A 23256-nucleotide genomic window follows, 5' to 3' on the forward strand; every position below is an offset into this window, starting at 1 on the left:
AAAGCCCGGTGTCATTTCAGCGTAGCGTATTCTCTGCAACTACTTCAATTATCCTTCATCTTCTTAAATAAGATATTTATAATGCTATTAATTTATGATTCTTTTCTATTCCATGTTAAAACATGATCAATTTTAGAATCTGTTAACACAAGACGAATTTAGCAAGGCGTTGGACTAATAATTATATTGATTTATCTTTCAAAATGTTCACTGTATGAAGCAGAAATTAAATATTGACAAAAAAACTTTAGTTTCGCTCCAATGGGTTCAGAAGTATTCAGTTTCAATGACTCATAGATATCGAGATGCTGTTTGGCAGTATTCAGTCCAAAGAACTCCAATGTATTAAGTGCGAACTTGGATGACATTAAAATGAATATAGGTTCCAATAAGTGTTGCTTGTGAGCAACATTGTGTGGTTCTTGTTTGTGTTGCATTTTATTTAGTGCTTCACTGTCTCGTGGATGTTACACTGAATCAGTTTTGTCACCAAAATTGAATCTTTTAATATCCCAAAACTATCTATATGTATGTAAATCAATGTAATTCAAACAGTCACATTGCCTTTGGCATTAGATCAGGCTCTTTTCGTCTTAATGACGTTTATTTTATGTTGATTCATATTAACCGGCGTACTTATTACCAGGGCGTCCCTTGAAGGGGCTTGAGCCTACGACCACGTGTGTACCAAGAGAATACGTGCTTTTGTACCATGCAACTTCCTTAAATATGATGACGTTGCGCTAATGCAAGTGCTGGAAGACCGGTGGACGCATCCAGTGGAGAGTTCCTGGTTCGCCTTCCTCAAGTACAGCCTATTCATATATCATGGCGGCGGGCTGGCGTGAGACCACAGTTATTTTTACTATATGTTTCATATAGACACTAACCTGGCTTTTGACTTTATACACATCCCAATTGAAAAACAAGGACATGGCATCTCTAGAACAATTCAAGACACAAAATATAATCACAAGAAAACACCATGTTGACCATTGACCCGACTGTCAAAATTGAGTTCAAATACATAACCCTTCCGCCAAGGAGTCAATCGGCTAAAAACAACTAATTTTCAGACTTCCACAAGCTATGATTTTTCCAATATTTACACTATCAATTTCTGCAATAGAGTGTCAAATTCAGTCAAGTTCTCTGCAAAAAGAACATTTTTTGCTTCTTTTTTATTCAATTTTAATAAAATATTGATACTTGAACACAAGCACTCTTTTTTCTGTATTCACATCCGGATCTTGGAGAAACAGGGGGGGGGGGGGGCAGATAACTCTGGTCTTGAGCCTATATACGTAAAGCGGCTCACTGGTAAAACGTCTCTGTCAGACAATTTTGACTGGTTTCTGCCGACTACTTTGCAAACCAGGATGGCTTTGGATATGATTTTTTTTTTGAATGTTCGACTTCATAATCGTTGCATAGATCGTTTTAATCTGTCTTTCGTCTTTAATTATCTGAAGTTCCGGATCAAAATCATGTTATTTTCGTTTAGACTACTTGACCTTTCTTATGAATGTTTCTTGTTACTGCAAAAATGTTAACGAATCCTTTCTAGAAACTGTGTTATCACTAATGACATTAAAATCATAATGACGACATTTAAGAATCGTCGCTCAATATCCGCCCGTCGTCGTTTTGCCTTTAATAATAAGCCTTTTCCCAGACCGGCGTTTATAATCTATAAAATTTTAATGAAAAGTACTTGAATTAACCTATACAAAAAGAGCTAAAATGATTCCAATCCAATTAGAAATCTGGTTGTCAAAGAAAACGCAAGACAAAAAAAGAAACGATTTTATTCAACAAATAAAAAGCTAAAACCTTTTATATGTGTACTGTTTAATTGTACAGTGGTGCACTACCAAGCTTGCTTGAAGTGATTTCATAGATGTTTACGTTCTGAAGAACAACATGTTAATCAAATAGGCTATGAATTAAACTTGAATGTTAATACAACAAAAAATCTAAGCTTAATAGAAATAACCCACTTTATGTATTTTTTTTAAATTTTACTTATGTTATATATTTTCTATTTGGATGTTTGAACAACAACTATTCTGTCGGCAGATCGATCTTGAGACAACACACATTTATGTGACCAAAAATGCAGGGACAAGCCAAGTAGTTCAAATTCAAAAAGAGGCCCTGTTCAGGGGCACAACGCAAGGGCCTGGGCTTACTTGTATTGAAAAAAACTTATTCTAGAATAGTGTATTTCTTGTGTTGAAGAACCGGATAGGCTAGAGAAATTGTTGTTTAACCTGGAACCAAACACTGAATGTATAACATTTAAGTGGATTATTTATATGTATATATATGGGAAAATATTTTAATGGAACTTTATTAGATGATCATTTGAAGATGATAAGTGAAGTATGATATGAACAGCTTTTCACCCGTATCAACAACTATGATTGTAATTCAAGTCGAGCTCTTGCAATGGCTGTCTCAAGAAACTTATTCCCGTTTTCCTCGCTCAATCTATGCTGATCGCGTGACCGAACTATCTATTGGTTTTGTCTATGGATAAATTTACCCAAAAATACTAGGCAATTATTTTAAACCCCACTATCAGTGCTGTCGCTCGTTTTATCGAATACTTCCATTGTCAACTTTGACCTTAACAATTTATTTATAAAAGTTAGTTTTCGGAATTAACATCGATTAGTTATAGTTGTATGTAAACCAACAGTGCCTTAGTGAAATGGGTAACATATAAGCCTATACCTTTTTCCTCAATCCTTTACTTGTATATGTACTTTTGTACAGACATGAATTTAGATGGTGATCCTAATGGCGATTTACCAAGTTGTGATAGTCTAGATAAAAATATTACAGTGTTTGAAGTACAGAAAGCAATTGTTAAAGCCAAATTAGGCAAATCATGTGGAATAGATAAAGTTCCAATTGATATTTTAAAGAATGATTGTTCTATTTCTTTTTTACATATTTTGTTCAATGTGTGTTTCAATACTGGAATCATCCCAAGTGAAGGGGGTAAAATTATAATAAGTCCAATACCTAAATCCAGTACCCTTGATCCTCGTGATCCATTTTCATATAAAGGTATCGCCTTGTCATGTGCAATGTATAAGATATATTGCTCTGTTCTAAATGACAGGCTGTCAAAATGGTCAGAAACAAATAATATTTTAGAGGATGAACAGAATGGTTTCCGAAAAGGAAGAAGCACTATTGACCATTTATCTTCACTAACAAATATTATTGATACTTAAAAAGCAATATCATTCATTTTAGACCCCATTCTGTCTCCAGAGTTTCATATAATTTCACATGTGGGGACAACAGTTTGAAAATGGTTGCCAAATATACTTACCTCGGCTTATTGCTTGATGAATTTCTAGATTTTAACCTTACAGCAAAATCAGTTGCACAGAGTGCGGGCAGGGCTCTCGGTCTTCTGATTGCAAAGTTTAAAGCATATGGGAGTATGCCTTACAGTGTATTCACTAAACTTTATGACAGTACAGTATGGCCTGTTATAGCATATGGCGCGGCTATATGGGGGAGTAGATCATATTCTTGTATAACCGCGGTTCAGAGTCGAGCCATGAGGTTTTTCGTGAGTACGGGTAAATACACGCCCAACAATGCTCTCTATGGGGAACTTGGTTGGAAGCCCCCACAGGTGAAACAGTGGAGATCTGTGTCACAACAATGGCATAGGCTTAATCGAATGGTCACAAATAGAGTTAATTATAAAATTTTCAAATTCTGTTATAATAAGAGTAACAATAGATGTAAAAATTGGCAGTTTCAATATAAGAACCATCTGTCATATATTAATTCACTTCAAATGTTGGATAGATGTGAAAATATGTCCTCAAAACTTTTTTTGTGAAAAAATTATACATTGTACTATGAATAAATTTATTGAGGAATGGAGAGCCAGTATAAATAATGTTATAGGTCCATCTGGTCAGGGAAGAAATAAACTTAGAACATATAGGCTATTTAAGGTTGAATATAAAACTGAAAACTATGTTAAATGCCCCAGTACAGCTAGAAAGCACAAGTCAGCATTGGCGAAATTTAGATGTGGAGTTGCTCCACTTAGGTTGGAAACGGGAAGATATAAAAACATCCCTGAAATTCAACGATTATGTCCTATATGCAAACTAGCCATAGAAAATGAAATTCATGTACTTTTTCACTGTCCTTCCTACCAGAGTTTCAGATATGATATAGTTAGAAAAGCCATTGAACTTGATACATCATTTAGTAATATGTGTGATCAAGACAACTTAAAGTTTGTACTCTCCAACGAAAATATGTTAAAAATAAGTGCCAAAAATTGTTACTTGATTCTAAAAGCCAGAACTGATCTCTTGTACAGGTAGTGTGTATATATATCAATACAAACCAACACATAATAACATGATTTGCTATCTGCTGTTGGTATTTTGAATCAAAAGCTCAATCTAGCTGACAGCAAATATCAAAACATTGTGAATATGATACTTAGCTATTTAAATTCATAGATAATTTTAGAATATATGTAGATAATGTCTCCCTTTTTTAAATAATAGCATATGTAACTTTTTAAGTCATACGTAAAATGGCTTTGCTAATCCGACCACAAATGATCTGATCGTATGTGGATTTCGTATCTTACTTCTATTTCTTATTTGTGCATTAGTACTTATTAACACTATCAGAATTTTGTTTTCGTTGTCTTAAAACAGTTTTTAAAAAAGGGATTAGCAAGGGTATTTAGCTGATATCTGTATACAGATGTATTGATATGTGTCTTAGTTGTATAATAAAATTGATTGTCTCTTATAACTCTTACTAGAGTGGCAATGCACTTGTATGTACTGTTTGTTGAATGTTTGTTTTATTCATGAATGTACAATGCATTGATGAGACAGAAATAAATAAAGAATCTATGTATTACAAAATAAAAACTGTTTAAAACAAATCAACACGGTCAGTCCGGTGCTTTACGTATAGTGGTTTACCCGGGGAATGAGGATCGACCGGTTTACAAGGACAGTATCACGCACTTGTGCGTTTGTCCCGACATAAATTAATACATGTACCAGCAACATTCAACCTAAAATACACTCAAGACCACAGTCATCAGCCCCTCTACGACCAAGGTAAGGATGTTATAATAGAAAAAAATGATATCAATATTAAATTGAAGTTGAATGAACGAGACGAATCAGGGTTTTTTTGCATATAAAAAATTGATACTGTATTGCAAAACATAAAAATATAAAGTGTAAATATGAAATCATGGCCTGACTAAATGTGATTTTTTTGTAGACGAATAACGAAAGGACAACAAGAGTTATGTTATTCTACTCCATTTTGACAGCTAAGATGATATGTAATCCTCGTAAGAAGGAACTCCGGACTTCTAAGCATAAAAGACATTTCGTCGTTAGTACGACTCTTACCAATTCATCGAGCTTGAAAAAAAAATGCATTTACCCAAACGAATATCAAATCGAAATTTTAATTAATAGTTGATTCGCTTTATAATTATAATTATAGTCATGGTCGAAGCACTATATGAAATATTAACCGGCGAAAGTTTAAACAAAATCAGTCTTGATTTAGATAAAACCAGCAAAATTCAATATGTCACAGGAGAACATTAATTGCACTTCAAAATCTATAGCAGAGTTTTTATCACTTTTACCAAACTGCTAATGCATTAAGTGGGCCTGACATTTGAATATATGGTCCTGTTTTTTTCTCCAAGTATTTTCAAAGAAAGTAATTGGTATAATCTTCCTGTCTGGGAAATTTTATTACCATCCCGGGTGTCAATTTACGCCCTACTCGAAAAAGGAAACTCAACAAAAATAGCTTTAGATGGACTAATGCGTGTAGTCTCATTGATTTGTAATAACAATAAAGAGAATTTCCCCTCATTTGGTTAAGCAATTTAAGCCCGAAACAAGTCGAAGACGATACTCTCTAAAAGAAGAAATATTTCATAGCATCTTATTTATGAGAAAGCGAGAATAAATGAAATGTCAAAAAATTGCATTATGTCGTTTTTGGACTAAGGCTTCCTTTGGAATATTCTTGAGGTTAAAAGACCCCCACAATCCTCCACCACCCCTTTGATGCTTATTTAAGCAACACTTCGGACTCACAGTGTCTGCTGTACGCAGTAAACTGAAAATAATTAATTGGGTTGGCACGTTACTTTATTTGTATCGCAATCAAAGCCTTATATTACAAAGGATCTTTTTAGCCTATTATGTGCGTTTACGAGTTTAGAAAAAAGGTACTTTACACCTCTTAATTAATCCACTAATGTACTAGTTCGGTCAATATTCGAAAGGTTCTGGTGGTGTCTGGCCAATTTGCAGCTACGCAAGAGTTTATAATTATCATAACTACGTATTAAGTAATAATTGTTTATTTAAACACTTTCGCAGCAATGAAAAAGAAGGCCACCAAAGCTGCAATATTAAAATATATTGTTCTTAACTTAGTGTCCTGTAATTAATGTTTCCTTTCATAGTAGCATTGGTGTTCGTTGTTCAAATCATTTTCTTGAGACAGCGGTTGCCTTATACTGGGGGTATATGTTTATTTTACTATTCCTCTGGTGTACCCATGGGCGTCGGCCACAGTGAAGGTATCAGTTTTGTTAGGTTGTGGTATTAGTTTGAGCTGTCCTGTATCATTAGGGTACAGCTCTGTCACATTAACGTCCCTCCCGGAAATTTACAAGTATTTTATGCACCGGGAATCGTTGGAACGGTATGAATGTACACAATATCAGTTAACAACTGTTGCCTGTTACTAAACATATAACTTATTTTGTTGTTGGCATAAGCTAGAATTTAAACCATATGCACCAGGGGTCCCAATTGGTCTTAACTGATGCTTATCTTTTACATGTAAAACATCGCTCGCAACAACATCGTCCTCCACAGAACGGTCAAGAATACCCTCCATACAAATTGCACTTGATCATAACTCCTAGTAAAACATTCAAAATGACATTGCTAGATGAAATCAGTCGAAATAAATATTAAGAAAAGAAATAGCGCTGTCAACTTGCTTTTCCCCCGCTACCGGCTTGGTGATATTCATACTAAAAAGAAATATATTGGACAGATAATACGAATAACATGAACCGTTCGTTCAGGATGAACGAGACAAATACAAACCAATGATGGCTCGATCATGCTGTAATGTAGTAATGTAACCATTATCATTCTCTAACATCCGATCTGTTCCAAACTGTATGTCGATCTAATGACAGACATACTAATATGTAAAAGAGGATGGGATGTTATAAACGTACTTTGTTTATGCACATTATTTGATTCAACATTTAAAGTAACTGCTTACCAAATAAATCACTCATAACGATAATTGTACGCGAGCATGAATACAATAATATAACGATAGCAAGTAATGCGTCTACAATGAAAGTTGACAAACATAGGTAAACTCTCTATGTGAACCGCACGTTAACTAAACGGTCTTTGTCCAAAAAATGTTTCTAAAAACTGCATATTGGGCTGTACCGTCGCAGACGTATAAATCTCTCATTTGACATACTCATTAGGCTACGTGATTTAGTGCTACATTTATGAAATTGAATACAAATCCCGTCTGTCTAATATTTCTACTTCTATGAAAAATGAAAACCCATTTAAATCAAGCTGTATCAAAGAAAATGTTTTTTGTTATAGCTAAGGTTTATTCTTGTTATACATTTGTAAATAGTTGTCGAATTTTGGTGTAAGAACAAAAACAACTCTTCAACTAAAGCAATAGTTTACAAATATGACATTTTGTTGACACGAGTGTAATGGCGGGTGGTCTAACACTTCCCTTTAGAGGCGCACAATATAGAAGTATGCAAACATATGTTTATAATGCATTATCGTTTTCAAATCAAAACAAAAAAGGCATGTGATTTTGTGTACATATTAAACAATATTAGCGATATTTTGGGCGCTTTTTTAACTGGGGAAAATTGTGGTCATGGAGCAATTAATCAAAATTATAAGCTATTTTTTTATATTTAAGTAAGAAAAGTTCAACATGATAATGCATTACAGAAAAAGGAGCAACTTAGATCGTGCTCCTTTCCGGAAAATTTGCCATATGCTTCATATTACAAAGATGACGAACATAACAGCCACATATTTGACGTTGGATTTGTTTAAACGCAGAGCCTAAAAGACAAACAACGAGACGAAATAGAAAACACACCATACATTATTGTCAAAAATAGTTCAAAAATAAATGCGGGGGTAATGTGTTTTGAGTAAAGTTTAGAAAAACGTTTCATAATAAATGAACAGCAATAAAACAACCCCAATATCTAGACCAACAGGTTATATTCCGCACAATGTCGATATTTCGTTATGTTTTGGCAATATTTAGCGGAGTGCACCCAATTAACATGTTTCGTTATACATGTACTGCAATATTATTTTTTTAAACCCGACCAAATTTCAATTGGCTCTCTTTGACCAGAATAATATGATTCTTAAACAGATAAAATTCATTTTACAACTTTTCATCCAGTATGTTTGGTTTATCTAAGACACAAGCCTGTGCTAGTGTGTGTTTAAATTATGAAGAACATAAGGTTATACTACACCATTGTCATTGCCTCAATAATTTAATGTGAAATGATAATGTTAAAGACATTTCGAGCGAAAGCAAACTACAATAATCATATATGTATTAAAGTACAAGCGTTAATTACCTTTAAAATAAAAAAGGGTGGGGGTCGAGTCAATATCCCCTCTTCAAAAACAAACTCTAAAAAATGCACAGTCTGCAATGACAGTTCTTCTAAAAATGACTTTTAAACTTTAGGGCAGCAGTAAATGCTATAATCTTTACTCTAAACAATAGATACTCACGGTATTTAAGTTTCAGGATTTATGACATATTTGAATAACAGTGTATTCAGCATGTGAAAACAGGTCCATCTTTCATAAAAAAAAACATATCACGTAATGGTTTGTATCATATATCTTACACGCTTTCAGTATGTAGAAAAAGGTCCGCTTACTTTCTACTGACTTCAAGGTTAAATATAAAAGAAATGTAAATTATTTATTTTTATTATCCTAGACTCAAGCGCAGACTTGTTACCCACTTGTACAGTTAATTGAAGTGAAATTGAAGGCTAACAGTTGTTTAAAATAAGTAAAATTCAGTAATGAGGAAACTGTTGTTGTTTTCACACCTGTTATTGGGTATTTTCTTACACAATTATACCTCTTGGCACCATAGCTTTCCGTAAGTGACCAATTAGACGAAAGAAAACCTGTCATTAAACTGCTTGACATAGTGCTTACTTATAATTATGGATTATAACAACTAGGTGGAAGAGCTGTAAGAATTTTTAAACTTTGTTTTGAACCATTTAGGATCAAAATGCTGTTACCATTCTAGAGTTGCAGTTTCTGATAGTCTCTCTTTAACCCTTATTAATAAGTTTATTGCTTTCCGAACATTTGTTTACATGATATATTCATGTGCTTAAATATGGATTTCACATGCAATTTCAATGTACGTGAAACAGTTTAACAGCAGCTTAAAGGCTAGGTAGAATATGTTGTATTATTTCTATTGTTTGAAGCAGGTTATCTTTTATTGCTCATGTCCGATGTTTGAGTTTATGGCTTATGAACCTAAACTTTGTGAAGAATGAACAAACATGGAATGTTCTAGTTAGTGTTCTCATGGAAAATAGTCTACCACCATCAATGATGCACTATGTCTCTATCTAAAATAAAAGGCAAGCCCTGATAGATCATAACACTGGTGTGAGGCCACAAATAAGAACACAAACAAGAGTACTTTCTCCAGAGGACGCATGTTAATCAGCATAAGTTGATTCAGAACGTTTCTAAAATGAAGAAGTGGCGGTAATGACAACATGACGCATGTTTGGAAAAGAGCAATTTTCGCGAGATCATTGCTCTTATCATATCTGATCATACCGTCACATTTTCAGTGCATTATGTTATACCTATCAAAAGCTATCTGGTGAAAGAACAATTTTGTTTGTTTTTTGTCCATAGTGTGATGGAATACTACGAGAAAAAAGGCCATGTAGGCTAACAATGCATGCATGCTTGGTCCTTAAAGGGTCGTAAGAATGTCCGCAATGTTAAAGGTTTTTAATTATGGTCTAGTAGTTACCTGCTGATCTGATACTGGTTGTGCAACATACGGCAACAGGTCGTACAACTGATCTGATACTGGTCGTGCAACACACGGCAACAGGTCGTACAACCGATCTGATACGGGTCGTGCAACACACGGCTACAGGTCGTACAACTGATCTGAAATTGGTCGTGCATCACACGGCTACAGGTCGTACAACTGATCTGAAACTGGTCGTGCATCCCACGGCAACAGGTCGTACAACTGATCTGAAACTGGTCGTGCAACACACGGCAACAGGTCGTACAACTGATCTGAAATTGGTCGTGCAACACACGGCAACAGGTCGTACAACCGATCTGATATTGGTCGTGCAACACACGGCAACAAGTCGTACAACCGATCTGATACGGGTCGTGCAACACACGGCAACAAGTCGTACAACCGATCTGAAATTGGTCGTGCATCACACGGCTACAGGTCGTACAACTGATCTGAAATTGGTCGTGCATCACACGGCAACAGGTCGTACAACTGATCTGAAACTGGTCGTGCAACACACGGCAACAGGTCGTACAACTGATCTGAAACTGGTCGTGCAACACACGGCTGCAGGTCGTACAACCGGTCTGATACTGGTCGTGCAACACACGGCTACAGGTCGTACAACCGATCTGATACTGGTCGTGCAACACACGGCTACAGGTCGTACAACCGATCTGATACTGGTCGTGCATCACACGGCTACAGGTCGTACAACCGATCTGATATTGGTCGTGCATCACACGGCTACAGGTCGTACAACCGATCTGATACTGGTCGTGCATCACACGGCTACAGGTCGTACAACTGATCTGATACTGGTCGTGCATCACACGGCTACAGGTCGTACAACTGATCTGATACTATTCGTGCATCACACGGCAACAGGTCGTACAACCGATCTGATACTGGTCGTGCATCACACGGCTACAGGTCATACAACCGATCTGATACTGTTCGTGCATCACACGGCTACAGGTCGTACAACCGATCTGATACTGGTCGTGCATCACACGGCTACAGGTCGTACAACCGATCTGATGCTGGTCGTGCAACACACGGCAACAGGTCGTACAACCGATATGATACGGGTCGTGCATCACACGGCTGCAGGTCGTACAACCGATCTGATGCTGGTCGTGCAACACACGGCTACAGGTCGTACAACCGATCTGATACGGGTCGTGCATCACACGGCGGCAGGTCGTACAACCGATCTGATACTGGTCGTGCATCACACGGCTACAGGTCGTATAACCGATCTGATACTGTTCGTGCATCACACGGAAACAGGTCGTACAACCGATCTGATACTGGTCGTGCATCACACGGCTACAGGTCGTACAACCGATCTGATGCTGGTCGTGCATCACACGGCTACAGATCGTACAACCGATCTGATGCTGGTCGTGCAACACACGGCAACAGGTCGTACAACCGATCTGATGCTGGTCGTGCAACACACGGCAACAGGTCGTACAACCGATATGATACGGGTCGTGCATCACACGGCAACAGGTCGTACAACCGATCTGATACTGGTCGTGCAACACACGGCAACAAGTCGTACAACCGATCTGATACTGGTCGTGCAACACACGGCTACAGGTCGTACAACCGATCAGCAAACGGTCACAATGTAAACTTTAATGCATACGTTGGACCTTTAGCGTTGGTAGCAGCTTTTGTAGTCTGCGATCGGTCTTGGCACATGTGTGACTGATGTGTGTATGCAAAATTTAGCTACTAAGCAAGTCACACGAGACGCAGATCGAGTGGATGATGACCATCAGATCAATCGGTAATGAGTGTTCACTCATTCGATCGAAGGATCATCTATTCATTCATCAAACACAATGTATTTTCAACTTTTAAAAATTCAACGTAAGACGTCGGATAGCCTTAAATATCAGTAATACATGAAACATAAAGGGACATGCTCAGTAGTCGAAATTTCGAACATAAATCTTGTTAAGGGGCACAAGGCAAGGGCCCACACGGCAATGAACTATAAACACAAACATTTTAATATCACATACACGAATACAAATACCGAAAAAACAAACTAACACTACATACACAAATACAAACACCACAAACAGACTACATATACAAACCATACCTCATCAAAATAACTTTATCGTTAAATGATACCTTCATTTAAATTGCAATACATGATGTACTCAATATTGGTTTTGCCTCTTTGAGGTTTGGATAAACCACTCAATCACTTGGTTGAAATTTTGCGTTATTTTCAATTGTCAATTGAAAAGCAAACCAAGTTGGTATCATCCCAGCTTTTTTAACCGTATGAAATTAATTATTCTAGCAACCAAATGCAAACCGATCAAAATATGACTTTGACTCATCTCAGAGTTTCCCGTACCCTGAAAGCGAGCATAAGCCTTAAGACGGCCAATCACGCCGAGATGCACGACATACGTGTCTAGGTTGTGTTCTAGAGTGAACTAGTGCACAATGCATAGCAACTGAATTTCGGCTATTTTTCTTGTATTCTGTACATATAATAATTTCATTCGAGACAGGCTTTTCTAATTATCAATTAAAGCAGTTGTCCATTTAAATAAATCAAAGCAATGTACTGAGAGCAGGAACTGCTTAAAACTGGCAACATGAAGGTTATACATGTAGTTGGTAAAACAATGTGTGTTATGTTCTAGAAAGAAGGTGAAGTATATCAAACAAAAATACTTATCTGTTTGTTCTGAAGAAAAAACATGAAACTCAACAGCATGTTCATTGCTAAGGATATGTATTTTGTCTGTTAATGGAAAAATCATTTGAATAGGTTAATAAAATATTTGTATGTCAATGTTAATATTATTAGACAATAACCATATAGTCATGAGCTATTGTTATGATTATTGCTTAAAGTTTTTCTTAATAGTCAGCAGAGTTTTTGTAAAAGAAATAAAAAATGTTCATGCAGAATATACATATTGACAATTTCAACAGGCTTATAGTTAAAGTAATGTTTAACCTCCCCCCTCCCCCTCCCCCCCCCCAAAAAAAAAAAAAAAATAAAATAAATAAATCTTTGTTTCATATAGCATCTCCAAAAAATAGGGTAAGTAGGGAGGCAAAAAAATAATTTTTGATAACCGGAATTTTGTTGAAAAAGCGACCTAATCAGGATAAATCAATATACTATTGTAGAACGTTTTTTTTTTTTTGGAAATTACGAAACAAGATCCACACTACGGTAACTAGTGTGTGGGATCGGGAGAAAAAATAGGATTGTACGGGTTAGTGGAAACAAATAATTATTTGTTTACGTCTTATAGCAAATCAAACCTTGATGTCTGGTATATCATGAACTGTATTAATCAAGTGATACGAACATGAGAATAAATGTCACAGTGGTAGAAATAAATAAAATAATGCCAACTAGATTATCTGTTTCCACACTAGCATAACAACAAAAATGACAGTATGCGAACATCAATACTGAGTAAAACATATCGCAACTAAATATCATTTAAGTCATGAAGTACAAAAACTGTAAATAGCATGATTGAATTTCAGATCCAACTAAGCCAAATCTAGCTAAACCTATTGAACTCTTTTTGTAAATTATTTTGTAACTGAAGATTACTCATCCATGACAATGCGTACCATCAATAAATAAACGAAAATAAAAGATGGCTAGTTAGGTACATAACTTATTTTTGATATAATTTGAAAGTTGCTTTACTTCAGGGCATACGGCTTTGCCCTTGACCGGTTTTCGTTCCGTGTTCTCTGTACTTTGGACCAATAACAAATTATAAAATCATATCCCAAGTTATACTGGACGAAATGTTTGTGAGGATCCAACAACAGACAGAGACTTCAAAAACTTGAAGTCGTGGGACTATTATTTTTTTAAGAAAACACAGCTCAATCCTTCTTCCGGAATGTCGTCTGACACTGTTTTCTCTTCTTACATTTACAGTGCTGTAACATTGATTACAAAATGTTATTATGGAATAATAGTCATAGTTTTTGTTCTACTAAACGTTATTTTCTTACTTCAAAGTTTAAAGATGTATGCGTGATAATGTTTGTTATGTAATTGCTTTATGGTCATATGGATCATGGTCCACTGCACTTAACCAACCATACCTCTATCGCTACGATTAAATTGGTGTTTAGCTGTGTGTTTTTTTTTAGAAATATTAAAAGAGTATTTAAAGTGGGGTTTTTAAGTTTATAATTTTCGTTTTACTTATATTGCATTTAAGTTGATCCTGGAACCGATTAGCATGTTGTTTTTTTTTCTATTTTGAACTTTTTGGCCAAGTGTCAGGTTTCGTGCGCATGAACTATTTTAAACCTCAGTGAACTCGTTTTTCGTTGAACGTTACAGTGCGGATAACCCATCATTTATTAATAAAGCTGTGTTAATACATGGTTGGTCAGTTTGTCATGTAGGAGATATGTCTCTCGTTCTTAGTCTTTTTGGCTCTAGCTTTGTGGTTTTAAACAGCGTGTGTGCTTAAATGTTTTATTAATGGGTTTGTCATTGTAGGTTTGATTGCATTGTTAAATTGTGTTACATCATTTGCATGAAACACTGAATTTTATTTTAATACATGTATTAACATCGGAATAATGGTATTCAAGAAAATGCAAAGTGCATCAAACGAGAAAACAAATGTTTGAAAGGTCTGAAATCTGTTCCCAAGAAAGAGCTAATAAAGCCAGTACAACTTAGTGAATCTTACAGGATTGTCGTCTGCAAGTCAAGGCAGAAGTATATTATCTTGATCAAAGCAATCGCTTTACAAGCATTCCCTTAGGAAATTAGTGTGTTCCTTTTCAATTATATGGTTTTATTATGTGTGTCGTAACAACACCTAAAAAAATTCATCTCAATTTAAATTTGTAAAAATATGTTCTTTTAAAGACATTTCTATGATATTTCAAGGTTCAGTCCTGCACTTTTATAAAACTTGCAAGAACAGAACTAAAGAACACATTTAAATAAAATAAGTAGTATGGCAAGAACTGAAAAAAAGGTTTTAATAATGAACATAATATTTGAATTATTTAATACATACAATTAAACTTTTGTTTTAACTTGTTGTAATGGTTTGGTTGCTTATTTATAACAAAATGAAATTGGAGTAGTGACAATAATTATTTGAAACAAATTTTATTACCCCTGTTCTTAGAATTATTATGGTCAAACTAAAATTATTTACGAATACATTTTAAATACAGGGCAGAAATGTTCACTCTTTTGTGAGAAAAAACAACAAAAAATAAAGAGCAATTATACTAACATAAGCAGAACCCGTTGGTTTGTAGGGTAAAAACCGAAGACTAAAGGTCGACTTATTTGAGCTTGTTCTCTTAACGCGTTATTCAGTTCAATATTGATATCAAGACAATTAAACGAGGTGGCCTCGGAGATACGAGTTAGGCATCTTTCCATGTATTGTAGTGCCTTAACGAGCAACACTATCATGGAACCACTGGCGATGATTATTAGGCGAACTGCTTAACAATAAGCATTAAACGAACGTCCATGCAGTTTCAATTGTAGCACCGCAATATGTGTATGGCGTTTTCATATTTCACATGTCAATATGAATTTATATAGTTTCTGGCTGTTAAGTTAAAAGTTGCCAGTTGCATATTAGGTACAACCACATATAGCGCTTTAACCATTCGATTTAGATACCGTTTTATTTGTATTTTCCGCTCTTTATATTGTGTAAAAAGAGAGGACACTGTGATCCGGAAACTTATCTGCAACTCATTACTTCATATGCCAATAAGGATATGTTTATGCTTTATGTGGCACTTAGCTCAATTTTGCGGAGTTTATATTAATCGAATTACGTCGAACTGCTCTCTTCTCTTGCAACTTTCTACATTTATTGACGAAACGGTTTTTTTCTCCTACGTCAACAGGATTGAAATCTCTAGTTGATTTACAATACTCTTGTCCAAATTACAATTATCATGTAAGGCTTCATGTTATTTTCTTCTTGTGTGTAACTATGATAACTAATGTTATTAGTTCATTTCTTAAAGACCTTTAGGAATTATTCGAATCTCTGGCCTATTTAATTCCATCAAAACAAATGAAGGATAAAGCGCAAGATTTGCTGCGCTCACCAATGTTGAGACTAAAGAAGAGGACCATTAATTGGTCAAGAAGTATCACTAAACGAATATTTAAGCAATAAACTGCCAAAATGTGTGACAGCAATTTAATAACTGTTGAAGAATCTTTGAAATATATTTTCTGGATGTTGACCAAACAATTTGTTATGAGTTATTGTTATTTATATTGATAATTAATTTAAAAGCAAGTTCTAGGAACCAGTGGAAGATAATGGGGTTTTTTAATAGTGAGCAGACTGTATGTTCATGAAAAATACACAAACTGACGATAGAAACTAGAAAATTGCAACAGGTTTAGAGTTAGTTGGAGAATTGTTAGCCAGTAAAGGGTTTTGTTTTAACTTTTTTGTATATTTCAAGCTGATACTTTTATGGGCACGGATAATGTTCTTGCAAGACGCCGAAGATGACTTCAAAGCTTCAAAATTACTAAAACCTTTACAAGCGCCAATTGCGCCGTCATGATCTGAGTTAAGGAGAATGATTCCTAAAATTACTAGGTGCAAAAATTGCGACATTTATCTCATAACAGGTGTGGTATCCGGTGTATTTTATCACACACTTTTATATCTTACCTATATGTATCTCAGATCTGGAAGTATGTTGAAGGCCGTCAAGGGACCCAATTTGGAAATTGTCGAAATAATGCGACAACACTTTCAGCAGAAGATCGGCTCCGCAAATTGCTATTATAAATTTAGTTATTGGCGCACAATATGTATATTGTCGTATAGATGTAACCTGCCGTTGAAGAGTCATTATAAAAAAAAATCAAAATTAACCCTGACAACATTTCAATATGAAATTTTGGTTAAGGCAGTCAAAACGATACCAGCTTGCCTCTTTACACTAATCGCCACCCCGAGATCGAACCTATAAATGTTCAGGCCAGTTTTTCATGCATAGAAATCGGCCGACCTGGGATTTACAGAATGCACCCCGGTCTCGGAGACACCACTGGTTTTTTGTATGCATAATACTAATACGACCTTGGTCTGAGACCATCAATATGAGAGGGGATAGATCCAGCGAGTTTATGCTCGTTATCAATTGACAGATTTGCTCTGAATACAAATGATTCACTTTTCTGTAAAATGAAATTCAAGCTATTCACTAGGTAGGTCTTCTTAACAAGTATTTAAAAAATAAACAAAATCTCACAATCTATTTTCAACATTGGCAAAATTGTTGAAGTTCATTCGCTGGATTGCGTGTGTGTCGCGACATTATCCTCCCGAGAATCATAATAAATGGGGACACAAAGACTAAATTGACCTGTGTTGTAAATAGTACTGATGTTTCAGGTCATGGCTCTTTAGTGATTTGATTTTACAAAGAACAACAGCAAAAGAGGAGCAACCAGCAGCGCTATTATTGTATTTGAAGGTATCTTTTTGAAAAGGTACCTAAGTCGACAACCCTTTCTGACTTATTTCAGCAGAGATCAGCAGACATATGACCCTAGAATCAGCAAAAAACATTATTTTCAGCTTATGACATACTCTTCACTATAAAATAAGTACGTACAATAACCCCCCCCCCCCCAGATCTACTGAAAGTTAAAAGAATAAGCTGGATTGCAATGGCAGCAGTCTTAAAGTACATGACGTTTTCTTTGCTTGTCCTACCGTAGCGGACGATATGATGTTGCTCTCGCTTACGCCCAAAGGTCTTCAATCGATGATGGATGTTACTTCTGGAATGTCGAAATGGATCGGTATGAATACAAAACGAGTCAAAGAGACCTATTTTGGTAAAACATTAGTCTATGCACAACTACAGTTTATATTAAACACTTTTTCCAGGTTTCAGTACAACTATAAGTTTTACAGGGGACAAAGTTTTGTGACAGACAGACAGCACTAAAACAATATGTCTCTTGCTTACTCGGGAAAAAACATAAATAAGGCAAACCAAAGTTACAGTTCTCGCACAAGCACAGCTGTCAATGGGTTTAAAGTAATTCTTTTCCATATACATGAACTAGTTCATTTGTATGAACCATTGAAAGCAAAAACAAGTTCGAAAATACAACAGATTAAAGAGAAATTATTTCTTAATTAAAATGATTAATAATGGATTGGCAAACAACATTCTTTTGATTGTTCTTTAATGTAGTGCAGATAGTTTTCCACAAGTTGTGAGGCTAACATTTAAAGCTACATTTACAATTAGAATAATTGGTTTAAACAATTGTAAATGAAACACCTAAAAAAGTAATTTAATCCGTGTTATCTTCTCATCTTTTCACCAAACCAGCAAAAAAAAATACTCAATTCATTTAAATGAACTGCCATTTTCAATAAAAATACACAAACATCCGTCTTTACGTTCACTTTAAGAAATTTAACAAAATAAGTCTTAAAAAATCTTTAATTTAAAAACTTATTTTTTTCCTTCTTTGTCTATATGGTCAGCAATTAGTCAGCAACTGTACTCTATTTATATATCGTCAGCTAACTCGTCAGCACTTTAGCACGTGCCCAGAAACGTTGCGAAAACAAACGTACGAAAGACAACTCTGTCTATATTATTAATGTCAAAAGTAACACCGTTTATTTAATGACGAGACAATCATTATGGTAAGAAAAACAACTCATGTATTCAAGAGAAAAATTGACTGTGTCTACATTTTCAGCTCATAAGTACTTGATTTTTTTAGGAAAAAGAGACGCATATTTTCAACCAAGTTCTTAAGTCTCCATAAACTTTTTACTCACCACGTATTAAATATAGCGGGCCTCTGCAGCGGCCCGCAATAAACGCGCCTTCTTTATATAATGAGAAACAGAGCGACTATAAAAAGTACCAAATACAACGGTAAATTCGTACAAGCTACAGTAGTTATGGCTTATATGGCAATACCTCGCAACTGTGATTCCGAAGGCCCTCTACGCAAGCGAGCTATGGAGTGACTTACAAAATCATCATATATTGGTACTTAAACGCAGAATATGTGTGAAACATCTGCAAAATAACCCAGTAAATACAAGAACAGTGATTGCTTTAAGCTGAGCTGGAATCTACTCATAAGAAACATATATAGACAAAATTTAAAAAAATCTATTTTTCGGACAATTATGCCGTACTTACTACACATATATATTAAAAAATATTTTCCTTACAAAGACTATGCAAATTTGCAAGTGAACCAAGTGGAGTATCAGTATGTATTCCGGAAATTTACAGAATTCTAGGCAAATATAAACTAATACATGTGTTATGTTTCTTGCAGACGGACGCAATTTTTCCGAGTCATGATAGCTGGAGGTCTACCGTGAATAAATATATTAATAATCGTGTTGTTATCAATTACACAAAATCATTGGAAAATGATATGAACCTGAGATTGTCAATTCAATGCGAATATGAACCTGTGTAATATGGCAGTTAGAAACCTTTCTAGAGGCTAGCTGAAAATTTGCAGAATTGCTATGCATGTTATTAGCAAATACTTCTCAAGAGGTTTTGTGTCCAAATGCAAGGAAAATTTTACTGTAACAGTACAAATATGTTTACATAAGATCATGTTTTGTAAAATCGCGAGCTTGTCAAGATACTATTTATAGATTACATTTTGTTAATGTCTTAGTGTTTCTTGAATTCAGTCACCTTTAACCGGATTACCAATTGATCAAACTGTTTACTGGTTTTCCGCTGCTTTCCCTTGATGACACAGTTAGAGTCAAGGCTTTCAAAGCGGCACTTAAATAAATTAAGATCATGTTTGAATACGGATACAGCAAATGTATAGCCTCTTGAATGAGACCTAGACTTTCGCTTTTGTCGTTTATGTTTTTTGGCTTACATGGTGTCAATTCAAAATATGAACACGAAACTATTATACATGTATATATAAAAATACAATAAAACGTCGTAGAATGAAGAAAGGTTAATACAATTATAAACCTATGTTTCATTCACGCTATTTAAGTACATTTATTGTTGCAAAGTTATCATACAGTATTATTAATTTTATAATTTATAGTAATCCTTCTTGCCTGATTTATTTGTTTGCTTTATAAATTTTATATTAAGCTTCTTTTTCTATATGTTTCTATGTATCAAGTTCTGATAAAAGTGTGTCATGTCCCTTCATACTGGAAGAAATAAAGAATCACACACACACACACACACACACACACACACACACACACACACACACATACACACGCACACACACACACACACACCTAAGTAGTATTTTTTTAAATAACAATAATAATTGAAAAATAGCAGATAAAAGAGAAGGGTTTATCTATACATTGTATGGGAATAATAAGTGTATGATCCATGCTTATTGCATATATTATATTCTCAATAGTTAAGTTCATATCCTATAAGGCTCTAACATGACATGCAAACATATCAGTATTTTAAGCACTCAAAACAAATCTTTGTTTAAAGTAGACTCTTTCTAAAATTGACCAACCAAAGCAGGTTTGTGCATGCATACCAACACAATCTTTGTACATATATATCAGTCTCAGTACTTTTCAGTATCAGGTGAAGTAACAAATTCTGGCTTAAATTCAATGCTGAGATATCCAAATTATCTCTAACTTTGTTGTATATTGGGAATTTCATCATCATCACAATTTCTACAGAAAGGACAAACCCTATTCTATGTTGGCTTGGGATGAACATAAATGTCTACATATATATTTTAAAACATCGTTTTAAAAGCTTCTTAATATCAACCTGTCCAATTTCTACCAGTCTCAGCATTTCATTGCCAATTTATTTCATTATTAACAAACAATTCAATGTTTTTGTCAGCAAACTTGCTCACAAACAATTGATTTGACAAGTTATGATAAATTTTCAAGCAAACTTATCACTAAAACATTTTTTTACACTTAACATCAATTTTGTTTTTAACATACTGATATAATTTCATATTGATTGTTTAATCATCCATTCCCTTAAATATATGAAACTGTTGACAAACTGATAACCTTTGCCCAACAGAAAGAGGCTGCCATGGACGCTCTTCATGTTGTGCCGATATTGGAGAAAACTTCACAAGACCCAACTAAAAACGCATTGCTCTATATTGGAAAACATTTATAAGGTAGTATGATTTTGTCTCTCCAAATAGAAGCCCCATAGGAGATACCGCCTAAACATCAGAGTCAAACAACTTCACAAATATATTGTATGGCAGTGTCCGTATGGTTTTGAATTTAGCTATCGAAAGCCCTAAGGTTTTATTTGCACTTTGAGCTACGTACTAAACAGTATTGCTAAAGTAAAGAAATTCGTCGATTAGAAGTCAGAGAATGTTGTACTGACTAACCGTTTGTAGGTTGTGATTTCCGCATGCGAAAGAGAATGGCGATTGACTAACATATTTATTTCATTACTTTGTTGTGGTTTAACACCCACGGAATTACCAGAACACCATGCATTCAACGCATCCAGCAAACATTGTAGATCTTTTACATTTGCAGCAATAAGTACAACATCATCAGCAGAAAATAAAACACATATTTTCTCATCATCAATATCAATACCTTAACCACTTAACTATTGTCATAAGATCATTGATGAACAGGTAAAATATAATAGGGAAATGGGAATAGTGAATACCTTTGGCGTAATCCACAGTCAGCACTAAACCTTCTTTAATAAAATGGTTAAATCTAACATATGATAGCACACACATATATTAAGATTGAAGTGCATTAAACATATTTCCAATTATTCCAATGCTTTCCAGTTTTGCCTTAACATATCTGTTTTTAATAGCATACGCTTTCTCTATAACCATTTGTTGATCTACAATAAGGCTATTTGTTTCTATCAAGCTTGACGAACGTTCTTTAGGAATACAACTATAGAGTGTATGCATAGAATATTAATTTTCTATTTGATGATGACTCTCTTGGATCTAAAGTACTTCAGTTAGATATCGGACTCATAATAATTTTACTCTCATCAGAACAAATATTGAATAAAAAGAAACAGCCATTATTTCTGGAATATTATCGAAACCAAATGCCTTTCCTGATTGTGCCTATTGTAAGCCTTAAATACTAAATCGGTCATTATACCTACATTAAAAATAATAGAATTGACATGTTAATGTGAATAATCAAGATTCATAGCACTACCTACATGTGTGGCAGCTGCTGTATTAGTATTAAAAAGATAACTAAAATCGGTCTACTATTTTACCGTTGATAAACAGTTATTAATATTTATATTGGTTAACAATTCTGACGTACGAGTAATAGTGTAGTCCGTTAACTTATTTAAAAATTCGTGAACACATCAACAAACTATGGAACCTACATTGGTTAAAACAGATGTAACACCATTTAACGAAGGTTGTACGCTGCAATGCTTTCTTCCTTGGATAAATCAGGACGGATGAAAACTTCGCGGAATGGGTGTTCTGAAGGTTCGACTTCGTTTTAAGTACTTTGGCACGATCCTTTATGTTAGCAAATGTTGCAATGATGATATCTTGATACAGCATCATTCTTAACTACATTCAACTGCTGACTCGGGGAACTTCAGAATAACCAGATTAAAGTCTTTTCGGGAGACTGTATTGCTTGATGAAGTATTTGGCAAGTAAGGCGGTTGTATTGCATCCGACACAGGCTCGAATCAGCTTTTTTATATGTGCACGAGGAGTGCCAAACCTTCATCTTACGACAAATACATTTGGACACGATTTACAAATGAGCTGACCCGTATATCCAGGGATTGGTGCAGTTTAGAGGATTTATGTTTTCAAGCTCACTCTCAAGTGTGTCTATTCTCTCAGAGAAGCTAGTATATACTGCCTTGATTTCTTAAACTGAATGGTCCAGCTTTGTTAAAACTATACAGCTGTTTTTTGTCTGAGATTGGACTATGCTCAGAACTCCCACAAGTTTTTATTGGCGTGCATAAATAGGGTACGTCTAGCATAAG

This window comes from Mya arenaria, chromosome 11 (genome assembly GCF_026914265.1).
Source record: "Mya arenaria isolate MELC-2E11 chromosome 11, ASM2691426v1".
NCBI lineage: Eukaryota > Metazoa > Mollusca > Bivalvia > Myida > Myidae > Mya > Mya arenaria.